Genomic DNA, 13,214 nt, shown 5'->3' on the forward strand with positions numbered 1-13,214 from the left:
CCGAGGGCAAAAAGTTCACAAGACCCTTTCTTAACCACTACTTGGGAATGGTGGCATGCACCTGTCTTCTTAGCTACAATGGGAAGCATAAAATAGGATCATGGTCCAGGCAATCCTGGGCAAAAAATTAAGACCCTATCTCCAAAATAACTGGAACAAAAAGGGCTGGAGGGGTGTCTCAAGCAGTACAGCACCTGCCTCACAAGCACAAAGGCCTGAGTTCAAACCACAGTTGACTGCATTGATAGGGAAAGGAAGACACTAACTACTCCAGGAATGCTGCTTTAAAAAAAAAAAAAGTCTAACATTCTGGATGGATATGAGATGTTTGAACAAACCTGTACCAGGTGCTGAATTGCCAACCACTCATGGAAAATTCTTGAATAAAATCCTATAGTGAAGACAGTTTATAATCTTATTTAAACTGAAAACCGTATGTTTTAAATCGCACACATATGAAGAAAAGGAAAAGGTTATTAATCTGTCATGTGCATTTTAAGAGTGAGGCAAGGCTTTTCCCAAGTTCAGCAGGAGACCAACTCTGTTTAAACAAAAGTGAAAGGCTTTGTGTCCAGGGAAATGCAATGTTTTCACCTTAAATTAGGTTCCATTCTTTCCAAGAAATGCAGATACCTGGTTGGGAAGCAAAGCTATGTGTCTTTTAATGTGGAAACATGGATAATTAGAAATCCAGCAAGAACTGCCACCTGCGCAGTTCCCATTCCCAAACTTGTACTCCCCACACTGCTTCCATCTGCCTCTACCTGCCTTCTATCCTGTGCTTTCCTATTAGATATTAGGATTGGACCTGCAGCATAAATTCAGGTAAGGGAAAGGGGAGGAAACCAGAGATGACAAGATCTAGGAATAATGTCAAAGAAAAAAGATTGTGGGGTAGAATATGAAGGTTGGAAATTATTTGTGTTTGACTCATATCAAATGAGAAATAATTTTAAGAAAGTTTTTGATCTAGATGCTTTTCCTATATGATCCTAAATATCTGGTTGCCTGGAACATCTGAGAGATTGTCTAATTTCCTCATTTTTCATAGAGTATTTTGGCATTGTTGGACACTAGCAGACACCATTCATGGGGAATGTGGCTAAGAAGTTTTCTAGGGAAAGGAAAGAGACGGGCTTAATTGTCAGAATCCAATTAATCCTATTAACAAGGTTAAAAAGTTTAAATCCAAAAGGGTCTATCTAGTTCAATCTGGATCAACAGCAAATATGCCATGAAGAACTCTACACAAAGAACAGTGGTAATTATAGCCACATGAAAGAGGGGCATGAATTAAAACTACAGCAGCAGACCAGAGAACATGCCTCTCAATATGGCAAGACTGCTGTAGTTGTATTAAAATGTCTTAATTGTATCATTGATGTGGGCTTCAAAAGAAAACTCAGAAGCCACAGTGGCTTCGAGGGCATGAGTATTATCAGAAGGATAAAGACAGCTTCTCCAGAAGAAAACAACTCTAAGAGGAAGCCTGGGAGCTTTTGCATGGCAGAACTAATCAATAATGTCTTGGCTTTATCTATATTCAGTTCAAAAAAATTTGATGGCATCCATGATTGAAGATCACTCATACAATTATGGCAACATCAAAGGTATTCTGTAGCATATGCTCATCCTGGGAAGTATAGAAAATCAGAATCTAAGTGTATATACATCAGTGCACTCCACAAGAACACAGAACCCTGCAAAGGATTTGCTGAGTGCCTTCCCTCCAACATTTACAAAAAAAACAGGGTAAGTCTTCTATCCTGCCATAACCATGCACCTTTTCCTCTTCTTCTCCCAGTTTGCTAATCTTTGGATCTTAAAACAGTTAAAACAGCATGCCTCCAAATGTACTTATAAAAATTTTCCGGGTGAAAACAAACATCTATACTGGATAGATTTTCCTTTATGCTCCTCCATGAAGCCAAAAGAAACCAAATCATTTCCAAGGAGATTAAGCAGAAAGGAAAGGGAAAAACTGGTGAAATTTCCACCTAGTCCTTGAAAGAAAGAGGGATGAGGACTTCGTTGTCAAATTTCACATGCAGCTCTGCAGAACAAAGGAAGAAAATGAGACGTGCAATTACCCCAGCTTTAAGGACTCAGTGCAAATCACTTTAATCACCCGGACTTTGTACCGCTGTCATATTTTATTTTTTCTTCAACAGGTGTACAAATTGTTTGGACTGGAGCTGAAAAATAGCATTCAGGCCCTCTTGGCTGAATGCAGTCACAGTATTTCAACTGCTTAGCTGGTTTTGGTGGCCTGGTGTTTCTTTTAAGAAAGAGGGATATATCTGTTTGATTGTGATTTATTTTAATTAGATTAGCAACAGAAAAATCATATGACTTTCCTCACAAAAGTGGTTCATCCACCAGGCGAGCGTACACTGACTTCATATCAGAGATGTAAAGCAAACTGTTGCCCTAAAATTGAGCTGAAGAAAATTCTGAAGTTCACTACAGTCTTTCTTTACCTGTGCTTAATATCATTTTATATTTGAGAGTCTCCCGTAAGTCATATACCCAGATGCTAAGTGACATCACACTTTATGGAAGTTGGTAGTTTTATTTTCTGCTTTGCTTTTAGAATTGATAAGTTGCAGAATCCCCGAGAAAAGTAATCAAGTCATAAGTTATTAACAAACCAAAAAAATAACCATGCTTCTAAAAATAATCGTTTTTTCCTAAAACTTTGATTTGGGTCTATTTTTGTCTCATATGTTAAAGCACAGCAATTTTTTCTAGACAAAAGTTGAAACCGCATATTTTTTTCCAAATACAACATCTTCATTTCTCCACCTGATTAGGTACAAGAGCAAGACTTTGAAGTAGGGATTTTGACTCAACAGCCTCATTATTTCTGCTATATATACAACTTTTAATTAAAGAAATCAACAAAATGTTACATTTCAAATACACTCAACATATTTTTAGATTTATCCCATGGTAGTTTCTACTATTTAATAGAAATTTTCCCAAGTCATTGGGCTTCAAAGTAAGGAGACTCTTTCCAAGCTCCATTGGAGTAAAAAGCTGAGGCATAGCATCTCTCCAGATCCTCTGAGAAAGAGGCCAACATGGGATCCGCCATCTTGGCAAGCAACTGTCACCAGTTCAGTTTGTAAACTCTGGGACTACTTTGGCAGCAGCAGGTCAGACCTGAGGAGCCTGCTACCAATTTGAGTGTTGCTTCACTCAGAGGGCATCCCACGGCTCGGAGGAATTTGTCTGCACATTGCGATTCCTTGCCTTGTTTGGAAACACTGCATGTTGAACTCGCCAGAGCCTCCAACCCCAGTGAAGAGCGATATTATTAGCTCTGATTGACCAGGTCTGACGGTAAGAGAGTGAGAGTTAGTAATACATGAATTACACAGAGTGTGTATCAAGATGAAAATAAAAGCTGCAACGTGCAGACAGGAGGGGTGAAGGGTCCATTGAAAATCAGAGAGATTAGCAACTCATCACATTATTTGTGGGTTATCAGGAGACAGAGGTAATGAAAGTGAGACCTATATCCTTGATCAATAAGAGTTTGACTGCATTTTGAGTTCATTTTCCCCTGCCGAGAGAGAGACAGCAGGCTTACTATTGATCACCGTGTTAATCCATAACCAGACTGGGCCTTAGCCTGGTGGAGCAGGCAGGAAAAATAAGATAATAAGCAGGAACTCTTGATCTTTTATTATGGTGTGCTAGATAAAGAGAGTGCGGGGGTTCAATGTGGAATACTTTATGGTTAACCCTTACATTCCCTCTTAATTTGGAATGCATGAGGAGAAGAATTGCAGCCCACCTTCATCTGACTTCCATTTGACCTCATTTTGCCTGCTTCCTAACTAAAGTGTGTCAAGGGCCCTTTTTAAAGATTAGAGACAGACAGAAACTGGGCCAGAGAACAGTCACTATAACAGTAGGTACATATTAAAGAAGAACCCTTTCCAAATTCCACTGAAGAAAATCAAAGACAAGCATTAATATCATCTGCTTACACATTTTGTCATGACACAGAACCTCAGAATCTTTATGCATATGAACTTCTTGTAATACTTGTCTGTCATTCTTCTGTTTCAATAGTGACACCAATTGGATTGTAGATCAGCAAATAAGAAGACTAGAAAAAGACATTTGGAATTCATTTTGGTGATCCATGGTCTCATAAATGTCTTTGGGGCAAGCATTATTGCTGATAGAGGACCATCTTGAAACCAGGGGCCATTGATTCTTTCAGAACCTCCAGAATTACCACCTAGGTCTAAACTAAATTCCTACTGTAATTTATCTATAAAACTCTACCTCTTTCTTATAAGTCAATGTTTACTCATAGAACTTTTTGCTGAAATTTAAACTAATTCCATTCTAACTCCCACCAATCCATATGACACCCTTTACAAATAAGGAACATGTGACCCTCTGAGCAAGCAGAGCCAAAAAAAGTAACCGGACAGGGCTTGAGTCTCCCCTTCCCAATTCCCTCAGATACTTTGGACCATGTACTAAATAGTGGCCTTAATATCTACACAACAGCCTTGATGTCTACCTAATGGCTCTGATGTCTACACAGCTGTAAAGAAAGCAAGTTGATGCTTTCAATTAGCCAAGTCTGTTGCAACTGTCACAGACACAGTTCAGTTTTACTTCATGTCCTTGTCTCAACCCTACTGTTTCATCTTTAGATGCATCCTGTCCTTTCCCAAATGACTTTCCATCTTGCTTTTTCAGGATGTTTGTCCTTCTGCCCAATGAGCACCCATTGGTAAATGGTAACTTCTGTCACCCTAGAGTTAGGTGTTCAGAAAGAAAAGGAGAATGGAGTGGTGTGTTTGAGGGTGTCGGTATGTGAGAGAACACACAGGCTTCCCTAACTAGAAGAACTGGGCAATCCATATGACAATTTTAAATATGAAGGATTTTTTAATTAGATGTATTTTAACTAATTCATACAAACACAAAAATTGCACAAATTCATGGGGTACCATGTGATGTTTGACACAGGTATACATTGTGTATCAGGTTATTTCTCAAACACTTATCACTTCTTTATCATGAAAACATTTAAAATCCTTTCTTCTAGCTTTTTGAGATAGGCAGTACACAATCACTATCTATAGTCACCCTACGATACAATAACATACCAGAACACTTTACTTCTATCAACGCAACTTAATACCCATTGATCAAGGCAATCTGACTTAAGTGACAAATTTAAATATAAGGCCCTTTTTAAAATGAAATGCTTTGTGGTTATTAAGTACTTTATCATTGGATAGCCAGGAAAGTTAAAACACTCAATTAAGTTCATATAGTTATTATGTGCAGAAACTGGGCCCCAATTCAAATTTCTAAAGCCGGAAATAACCAGTTATTTTCACAAGAGTCAGCCCAAGAAAGGCTAAACTAGTGAAAGCTGCTAAAGAACTATTTCTCAGAAAGAGTTAGCATTGGTTTTGAACTCCTATATTCCATGCTGATGAAAACTATCTCTAACATAGGTGAGGCATTGATTTTTCTCAAAGTTTAAGTTCCCACTCTGAGAGGGCTTGTTCCTATTAATTTATATTTTGTATGTAGGAAAGATTGTTCAGAAAAAAAAGGATATCTCTCTTCTTTAGAATAACATGTCAGGGTTGGTGGACTGGCTCAAGTGGTAGAGCACCTAACAAACCTGAGGATCTGAGTTCAAAACCCAGTTCCACCAAAAAATTGACTCACTAAATAAAATAATATGTCAGTCTTAATTGGCCAGAAACCTCATAAAACAAGACAATCAGTCACATAGCATCATTTAAGTATGCAAGGACAGAACAAATAATTGTGGAATCACTTTAATAGTTTGTCACATAGCTGGGGACATGGCTTGAGTGGTAGAGCACCTGCAGAGCAAGCCTGAGGCCCTGAGTCCAAACCCAGTAACCACCAAAAAAGGAACTAAAGAAACCTGAGCCTGGCATCTGTCATTCCAAGCTACACATGGGATGCTGAGATCATGGATGATCAAGGTTCCAAGCCAGTCCTGGCAGAAAAGTGTGTGAGAACCCATCTCAATGGAAAAGAGCAGAGCATGTTATCAGTGCTTGTTTTCCCAACAATGGTGAGAAGTATTAGCAAGAAGATCATGGTCCAGGCCAGCCTGGACAAAAAGTGAGCCCATATCTCCAAAATAACCACAGCAAAAAGGACTGGAGGTGTGGAGCAAGGGGTAGAGCTCCTGCCTGGCAACTATGAAGCCCTGAGTTCAAACCCCAGGACTGACACATACACACAAAAAAAGTCAGTCACATAATATTGAAATAATGTGACTCCAGTTGGAATAACGGATGTTAGAATATCTGACTATGTTGGCCTATAACTAGTCCTGAGTCCTTGGGCAACCTTTCTGAACTTTTATGATCTGCATGATGATTCAATCTTTAATGTTCTATTGCCACCTACGGAAAAATGATCCTAGTCATCACCAACTGTCGCCAGTGATACTGATTCTTGGTGCCACAAAAAGAAGAAAATGAAGTTTTGTTCTTTTTTTTGTTCTGGTCCAATGTGATTCTTCTATGCTGACTTGAGTTTATTATCTCTTGTAAGAAATCAAGAGCAATTTAATAAAGTAGATGCCACCAAAAAATAGTTTAAGCAGGTAGAGGGAAATGTAATGGCTTAAGAAAATACTCATTTCAAATTTAATAAAAATCAGGATCTTATTTAAATTGGGAAAAAACATCTAAAGATTTCTCTGGTTTGAGATGGAGGCCTGGCTGATCAAGCCCCAGTAAACAAAAAATGAAACAATTTCTGTGGTCTGAATATTTGTATCTCTCCAGAATTCAAGTTGAAACTTAATTCCTAATGCAATAGATTTGAGAAGTGGGTTTTGGGGAAAGAGATTTAAACATGAGGGCTCTACCTATATGAGTGGCATTGATACCATTCTCAAAGAGATTCCAGAGCACGGCCTGGCCCTTTTCCCCTTTGGCCGTGTGAGCACACAGCACTGGACACCTCTGGTCCGGCAACAGGGCATGGCACAACTTGGAAGCAAAATATGAGCCTTACCCAGACACTGACTCTATCTACACTTTAACCTTGGACATCTCAGTTTTGAGAACTATGAAAAATAAATTTCTATTATTTATAAATTATTCGGCCTGTGGTATTTTGTTATATAGCAAGAACAGTTAGAAGCTAAGAGAAAGAGATCCTCACAGAAATATTTTCTTAGTTTTGAAGAGAAAACAGAGTCCTTATAGAAAATATGATAATCACAAAAAATATAAAGAATAATGTAGTCATAAGACCATTTTGTAGAATAAAGTCAGCTTTTTTGTCCTATGCTAATGTATCCATGAAAATTCTTTTTTTTAAATAAAGCAAAACAATTTTATTAGCATGTATTAATTACACAAAATAATGTGTTTCCTTTTGACACATTCATACTTTGATCATATTCGCCTCCCCCTTCCCCACTCTCCCGCTGGTCCCCTTCATCTTCACAAGTATTCCCCCTTCTATTTTCATGTCCTTTTTTCTGTACAGTTTCTGAGACCTTATACCCTCATGGGTATTATGACTCAAATGGTAGAATATCAAATTTCCCAGTATTATCATTTGGATATAAAATGTCCCTCAAAAACCATGTGCTAAAAGCTTGGGTGTTGGCTGATGGGTTTTGGGGAAGTGATTGGGTCACAAGGATCTAACTTCATCAGTGGATTAATCCACTGATAGATTCATAATTGAATGGACTATTGGGAAGTGGTGAAAACTGCAGGAAGTGGGACCTAGTTGGAGGAAGTAGGTTACTGGGTACATGCCCTTGAAGGGTACATCTTGTCCCCAGTACCTCTCCCCCTCTACCTCTCCCCCTCTGTCTCTCTCTCTATCTCCCCCTCCCTCTATCTTTTGGTCACCACAAGGTGAGCATCTTCCTTCTACCATGTCCTTCTGCCATGATGTACTGTCTTCCCCTGTCCCCAAAATAATGAAGCTAGTCAACTATGTACTGAAAGCATGAGCCAAAATCTTTCCTGATTTTCTCAGGGATTTTTTTCACAGTGATTGCAAGCATTGTATGCACATATGAATAATAAAACAATTAAAAAAATGAAACCTGGGAGTCCAGCATGCCTGCACTAAAAAAAAAAAAAAAAAAAGAAAGTGACTAACACACCCAACCATTTTTGACCAAACTTTCTCTTTTTTTTTTAGGTTTTTTTTTTTATTGTTTTATTATTCATATGTGCATACAATGCTTGGGTCATTTCTCCCCCCGACCCCACACCCTCCCTTACCACCCACTCCGCCCCCTCCCTCTCCTCCCCACCCCCTCAATACCCAGCAGAAACTATTTTGCCCTTATCTCTAATTTTGTTAAAGAGAGAGTATAAGCAATAATAGGAAGGAACAAGGGTTTTTTCTAGTTGAGATAAGGATAGCTATACAGGGAGTTGACTCACATTACTTTCCTGTGCATGTGTGTTACCTTCTAGGTTAATTCTTTTTTGATCTAACCTTTTCTCTAGTTCCTTGTCCCCTTCTCCTATTGGCCTCAGTTGCTTTTAAGGTATCTGCTTTAGTTTCTCTGAGTTGAGGGCAAAAAATGCTAGCTAGTTTTTTAGGTGTCTTACCTATCCTCATATCTCCCTTGTGTGCTCTTGTTTTTATCTTATGATCAAAGTTCAATCACCTTGTTGTGTTTACCCTTGATCTAATGTCCACATTATGAGGGAGAACATATGATTTTTGGTCTTTTGGGCCAGACTAACCTCACCAGAGAGCTGCAGAACCTAATGAAAATATATGCAAATCCAGAAACCAGTAACAATTTGCATTCTTTTCTTTTATGTAGTAGGCTCAGTTGGTATCCAAAAAAGCAGGATCCCATTGCGTAGTGTAACAAAAAAGAGAATGGCAGCCTAGAAAGAGGATTCTATGGACCTTGCAGACAATCTCCATTGACTGTTTGCATGAATGGATCTGTAGTGGAAGTCCTTAGAACTGCTTTGTACAATTACTCTCTTTTTTAAATTAGGATATATGCATTGTGCAGGGAAGATTCATTGTGAATTCAGTTATTAGATGCCCCCACCAACTTTCCCATTTGACCCCTCTCACCCCACTTGAAGCAATTGCAAGAGATTTCATTGTTCTATTTCATACAAGTATATGAAGTCCATCCATACCATTCCCTCACCTTAATCTCCCTCGATCACCCTGCCCTCTGCATAATTATTCTTATGCAATGCCTGCCATCAGTGGTGCATAGTTCCTTTCCATGTCGTGACAGATTGTTGGGACATTTACTATCACCACCTCTCACCCTGAAATTCTTGAACCCCTAAACAATACCACAAAGGCATTTGTCACCAAGAGGACTGATGGTCATACCATCTGCTGGAAAAATCACTCAGAGCCTGAGCGATGAGGCATTCTGAACAGTGGTTCTCTGAGGAAGGCATCATCACACATAAGCTCATCAAGAGAGACAGTGTGGTTGAGCCTGCAATTCAGTATTTCAATAAAAAGGCTGGTGTTACTTCTTTTTTCTTTGTTTTTATTTTTTTATTTTATTATTATTATTATCATATTATTGTTGTACTTGGGGCACATTGTGACATTTATGAAAGTGATTACAAAATATCATAGTTGAATTCACCCCTTCCATCATTATCCTTTATTCTCCCCTCCCCATTCCTGGAATAGTTTCAACAAGTCTTATTTTTCCATTTTCATACATGAGTATATAATATTTCTACCATATTCACCCTCCTACACCCTTTCCTTATATCCTCCCACCTCCCACTGGTACCAACACCCCCAGGCAGGACTTGTTTTATTTTTTCTTAATATTTTTATTAGCATCTATTAGTTGTAGAGGGAGGCTTCTTTGTGACATTTCCATTTCTGTTTACAATGTACGTTGGGTAGATTCATCCCTACCATCATTCTCCCTCATCCTCCTCCTACTACTTAAAATATTGACAGGTTTCATTGTCCTATTTTCGTACAAGTATATAAAATACATCAACCATGTATTCATCCTTCTTTACCCTCTCCATTCTCCTTCCTCCTGCCACAGGCACCCTCCCCCTAACAGGACCTATTTTACACTCCTGTCCTTCATTAATTAAGCATATATTCATTGTCCAAAGGGGTTTCACCGTGGTATTTCACCAATGAATATATTGTACTGTAATCAGTCTAACCCCCCATTACTCTTCCTTGCCCTTTCTCCCCTACTCTGTATTGTTCAACAGCCTTCAGTGTTTTTGTTATGTCATCTTCCTACAAAGATGCAATGTACTTCAATATTATTCACTTTTATCATTCTCTTTTCCTCTCCCTCCTCCCCCTAATATCCTCATGGTGCTACTTCTGAGGTCATACATTTTTTATTATGGTATTCCAGTTCTCCTCTCTCTTGGTTGTACAATACAGGATGGCAACACAAAGCCTGCCATGATTGTAAGAGAGAGGGTAGGAAGAATGGAGCGATTTACTCCAATGTATCACACAACCACAGAGATACTCTCCAGGGCTAGAAGGGTGTGATATCACTCTTCATGGAACTTCCAGATCACTGCTTTCATTGACGCCACCATTATCTGGAGTCTTCTCTCTAAACCAGAAAGTCTAAAGAGGGAAACAAAATGAGCCAAAAAGTTTAAACTTTTGATTTTTTTTTTCACTAAGAAAACACTCTTTAGTTGGGTGCTGGGGGCTCACACCTCTAGCCTCGCTCCTTGGGAGGCTGAGATTGGGATAATTTTGGGTTCAAGGCCAGCTAGGGCAAATAGCTCAGGAGACTTCATATCCAAAATAACCTGAACAAAATGAACTGGAGGTGAGGCTCCAGCGGTAGAGCACTTGCTTTGCAAGCATGCAGCCCTGAGTTCAAACCCCTGTCTCATCCAAAACTAAAAGAACACAACTCTTTGAATATGCTTTTGCTTTATAGTTTAACAACAAAATGCTTATAATTGGAACACAACAAAAATGGACACTACAAGAAATGAGGGGTCATGCTAATGTCTTATGCAAATATTATCACATGAACATACACATTGTCTTTTACTCACTTCTCCAGCCACATAACACATAAGTCTACAAGGACAGGAGAATGGAAGACTTTATTGAAGCAGCAGAACTTTAGAGTTGGAAAGCAGGTAGATGGCAAATAAATTAGCAGAGCCCAGAAAATGAATTCATAAACTAAGCATGGCAAACGCTGTGGATCAATATGTGTTATGTGAATGATACTCCAAAGTGAAGGCATGTGTGATTCCAGGTTTCCCTGAAACAAAAGTGGAAAGAGATATAAGAAAATTGGGGACAAGATACAGCAGTTTACACCTATAATCCGAGCTACTTGGGAGGAGGAGATTGAAATTTGAGGTCAGCCCCAGCAAAAAAATTAGTGAGATCCATCCCAACAAATAAGCCAAGCATGGTGGTACATTCCTGTAACTCCAGCTACTCAGGAGTGATAGGTAGGAAGATTGCAGTCTGAGGTCATCCCTTGGCAAAAACATAAGATCTTATCTGAAAAAAATAACTAAAGCAAAATTTAAAGCATACCTTCAGCAGCAGATCCTCTGCCTAACAAGTGCAAGGCCCTGAGTTCAAACCTCAGTCCCACAAAAAAAAATAAAATAAGAAAAAAATGGTTGTAAACATTACATAAGAATAAATCAAATCTTTAGATCTCTGCCTAGCACACATAGCCAAAAATGTCCCAATCTCACCAAAGATAAGAAAGGACAAGAAGGGTCACAGCCATGTCACTTTCCAGTTAATGGGAAGAGTACAGAAGACCGGAGGGATATAGGTGAGATGTAGGCACAAAGCCTTAAGACTCAAGCAGAGAAGTGGTACCCATCACTCCTCTTCTCAGGCCATTGCTCATGGGCATGTCTAGTTGCAAGACAACACTGGGAAATGTAGTCCCTGACTGGGCAGCCGCATGCCTCACTTGCTCACCATCAAGGATGGGAGACAAATTTTGGATGCATTATAAGACTAGGAATAAATTCTGACCCCATAAATTCCTAGAGTTAATATAAGAATATTACCCCTGAAAGGCATATGGGACCAGTTGCACCTTGGATATGCAAAACGACAACAGACTCTAATGTGGATACTAAGGTTGTGTCACCTCTCATCCCCAGACATCAAAGATAATCCCAGATGTCACCAGAAGCAGAGAAAGACAGCCCCAAAAACTCTGCATTGGCCAAAAGAGCCAGAATTTTCCAGAGAGTTTAAAACTATAAGCGGTTATAAATTTATATTAACAAAAAAAAAGCAGGTTGAAAGTTCAACAGTCCACCACTGACCTGACCACCACCCTGTCCTCCAATCAGCTCCTGAAAACATCCAATCAGATGCCAGGAAATAAAAGAGTTTTTGCTAAGTATGATAAGCATGCATCATAACCAATCCCCTCTGTGGACACTTAGTATGCTTCCAGTTTATTGTGTTAAACAACACTATGTGAATATTTTTACATATGTGAGTTTCCAAACTTTGTTCTGTTTTTTTTCCTGTGGATAACATCCCATTAATGCAACCACTGCATTAAAGAGAATTCACTTTTTAAGGTCTTTGTTACCCTTTTCTAAGCTCATTGATAAGTTCACAGCAGTATATTGGAAAACTAAACTCTCTTCATCCTGAGTTTTGAAAACCTCTTAATGGTGGTGTGTAATTGTAATTCCTGCATTCAGGAAGCTGAGGAAGATGGATTATAAGTTCAAGGCCAGCCTGCGCTACATACAGAGACCTTGTCTCAGAAAGGAGAGGGGGGAAGGGGGGAAAGAGGAGGGGAGGGCAAAGCATTTCTTAAATATTTCACAGGAATTTTTTTTCTAAAATTGTTTATTAGACAATTTTTGTTTCCAATGCATATCATATAAATTGAATAAGGGTCCAAAGTGAATAAGCAAGTGAAGAAGTGTTTAGTTCCATAATGAGTAATAATAATCCATTTCTAATCAGTGAATAAGAGGTTCTCTAATAGGTGCAGTCGGAAGAATTACTGAACAGAGACCCAGGAACACTACACTCAATAGCCACTTCTGGCAGCAGAGAGCTATGTGGCATTGATAGATCACTCAACCTCTCTGGACTTTTTTTATCCTTACAAAAAAATAGGTTAAATTTATTAAGTTTTTTTGCCATAAGGTACGAGAAACCTTACTGGTAATATATCTTATTTT

General features: G+C 38.9%; 1 long non-coding RNA gene across 1 annotated transcript in view; it reads right to left on the bottom strand.

Moving 5' to 3' along the window:
* Nucleotides 1-9,539: 9,539 nt before the first annotated feature.
* Nucleotides 9,540-13,214, bottom strand: part of LOC141419229 (uncharacterized) — a 75,315-nt gene continuing 71,640 nt past the window's right edge. Inside the window, exon 4 of the long non-coding RNA XR_012443945.1 lies at nt 9,540-10,629. This is a non-coding gene — a long non-coding RNA (uncharacterized lncRNA). The remainder of the gene's footprint in view (nt 10,630-13,214) is intronic.

Source organism: Castor canadensis, chromosome 19 (assembly GCF_047511655.1).
Source record: "Castor canadensis chromosome 19, mCasCan1.hap1v2, whole genome shotgun sequence".
NCBI lineage: Eukaryota > Metazoa > Chordata > Mammalia > Rodentia > Castoridae > Castor > Castor canadensis.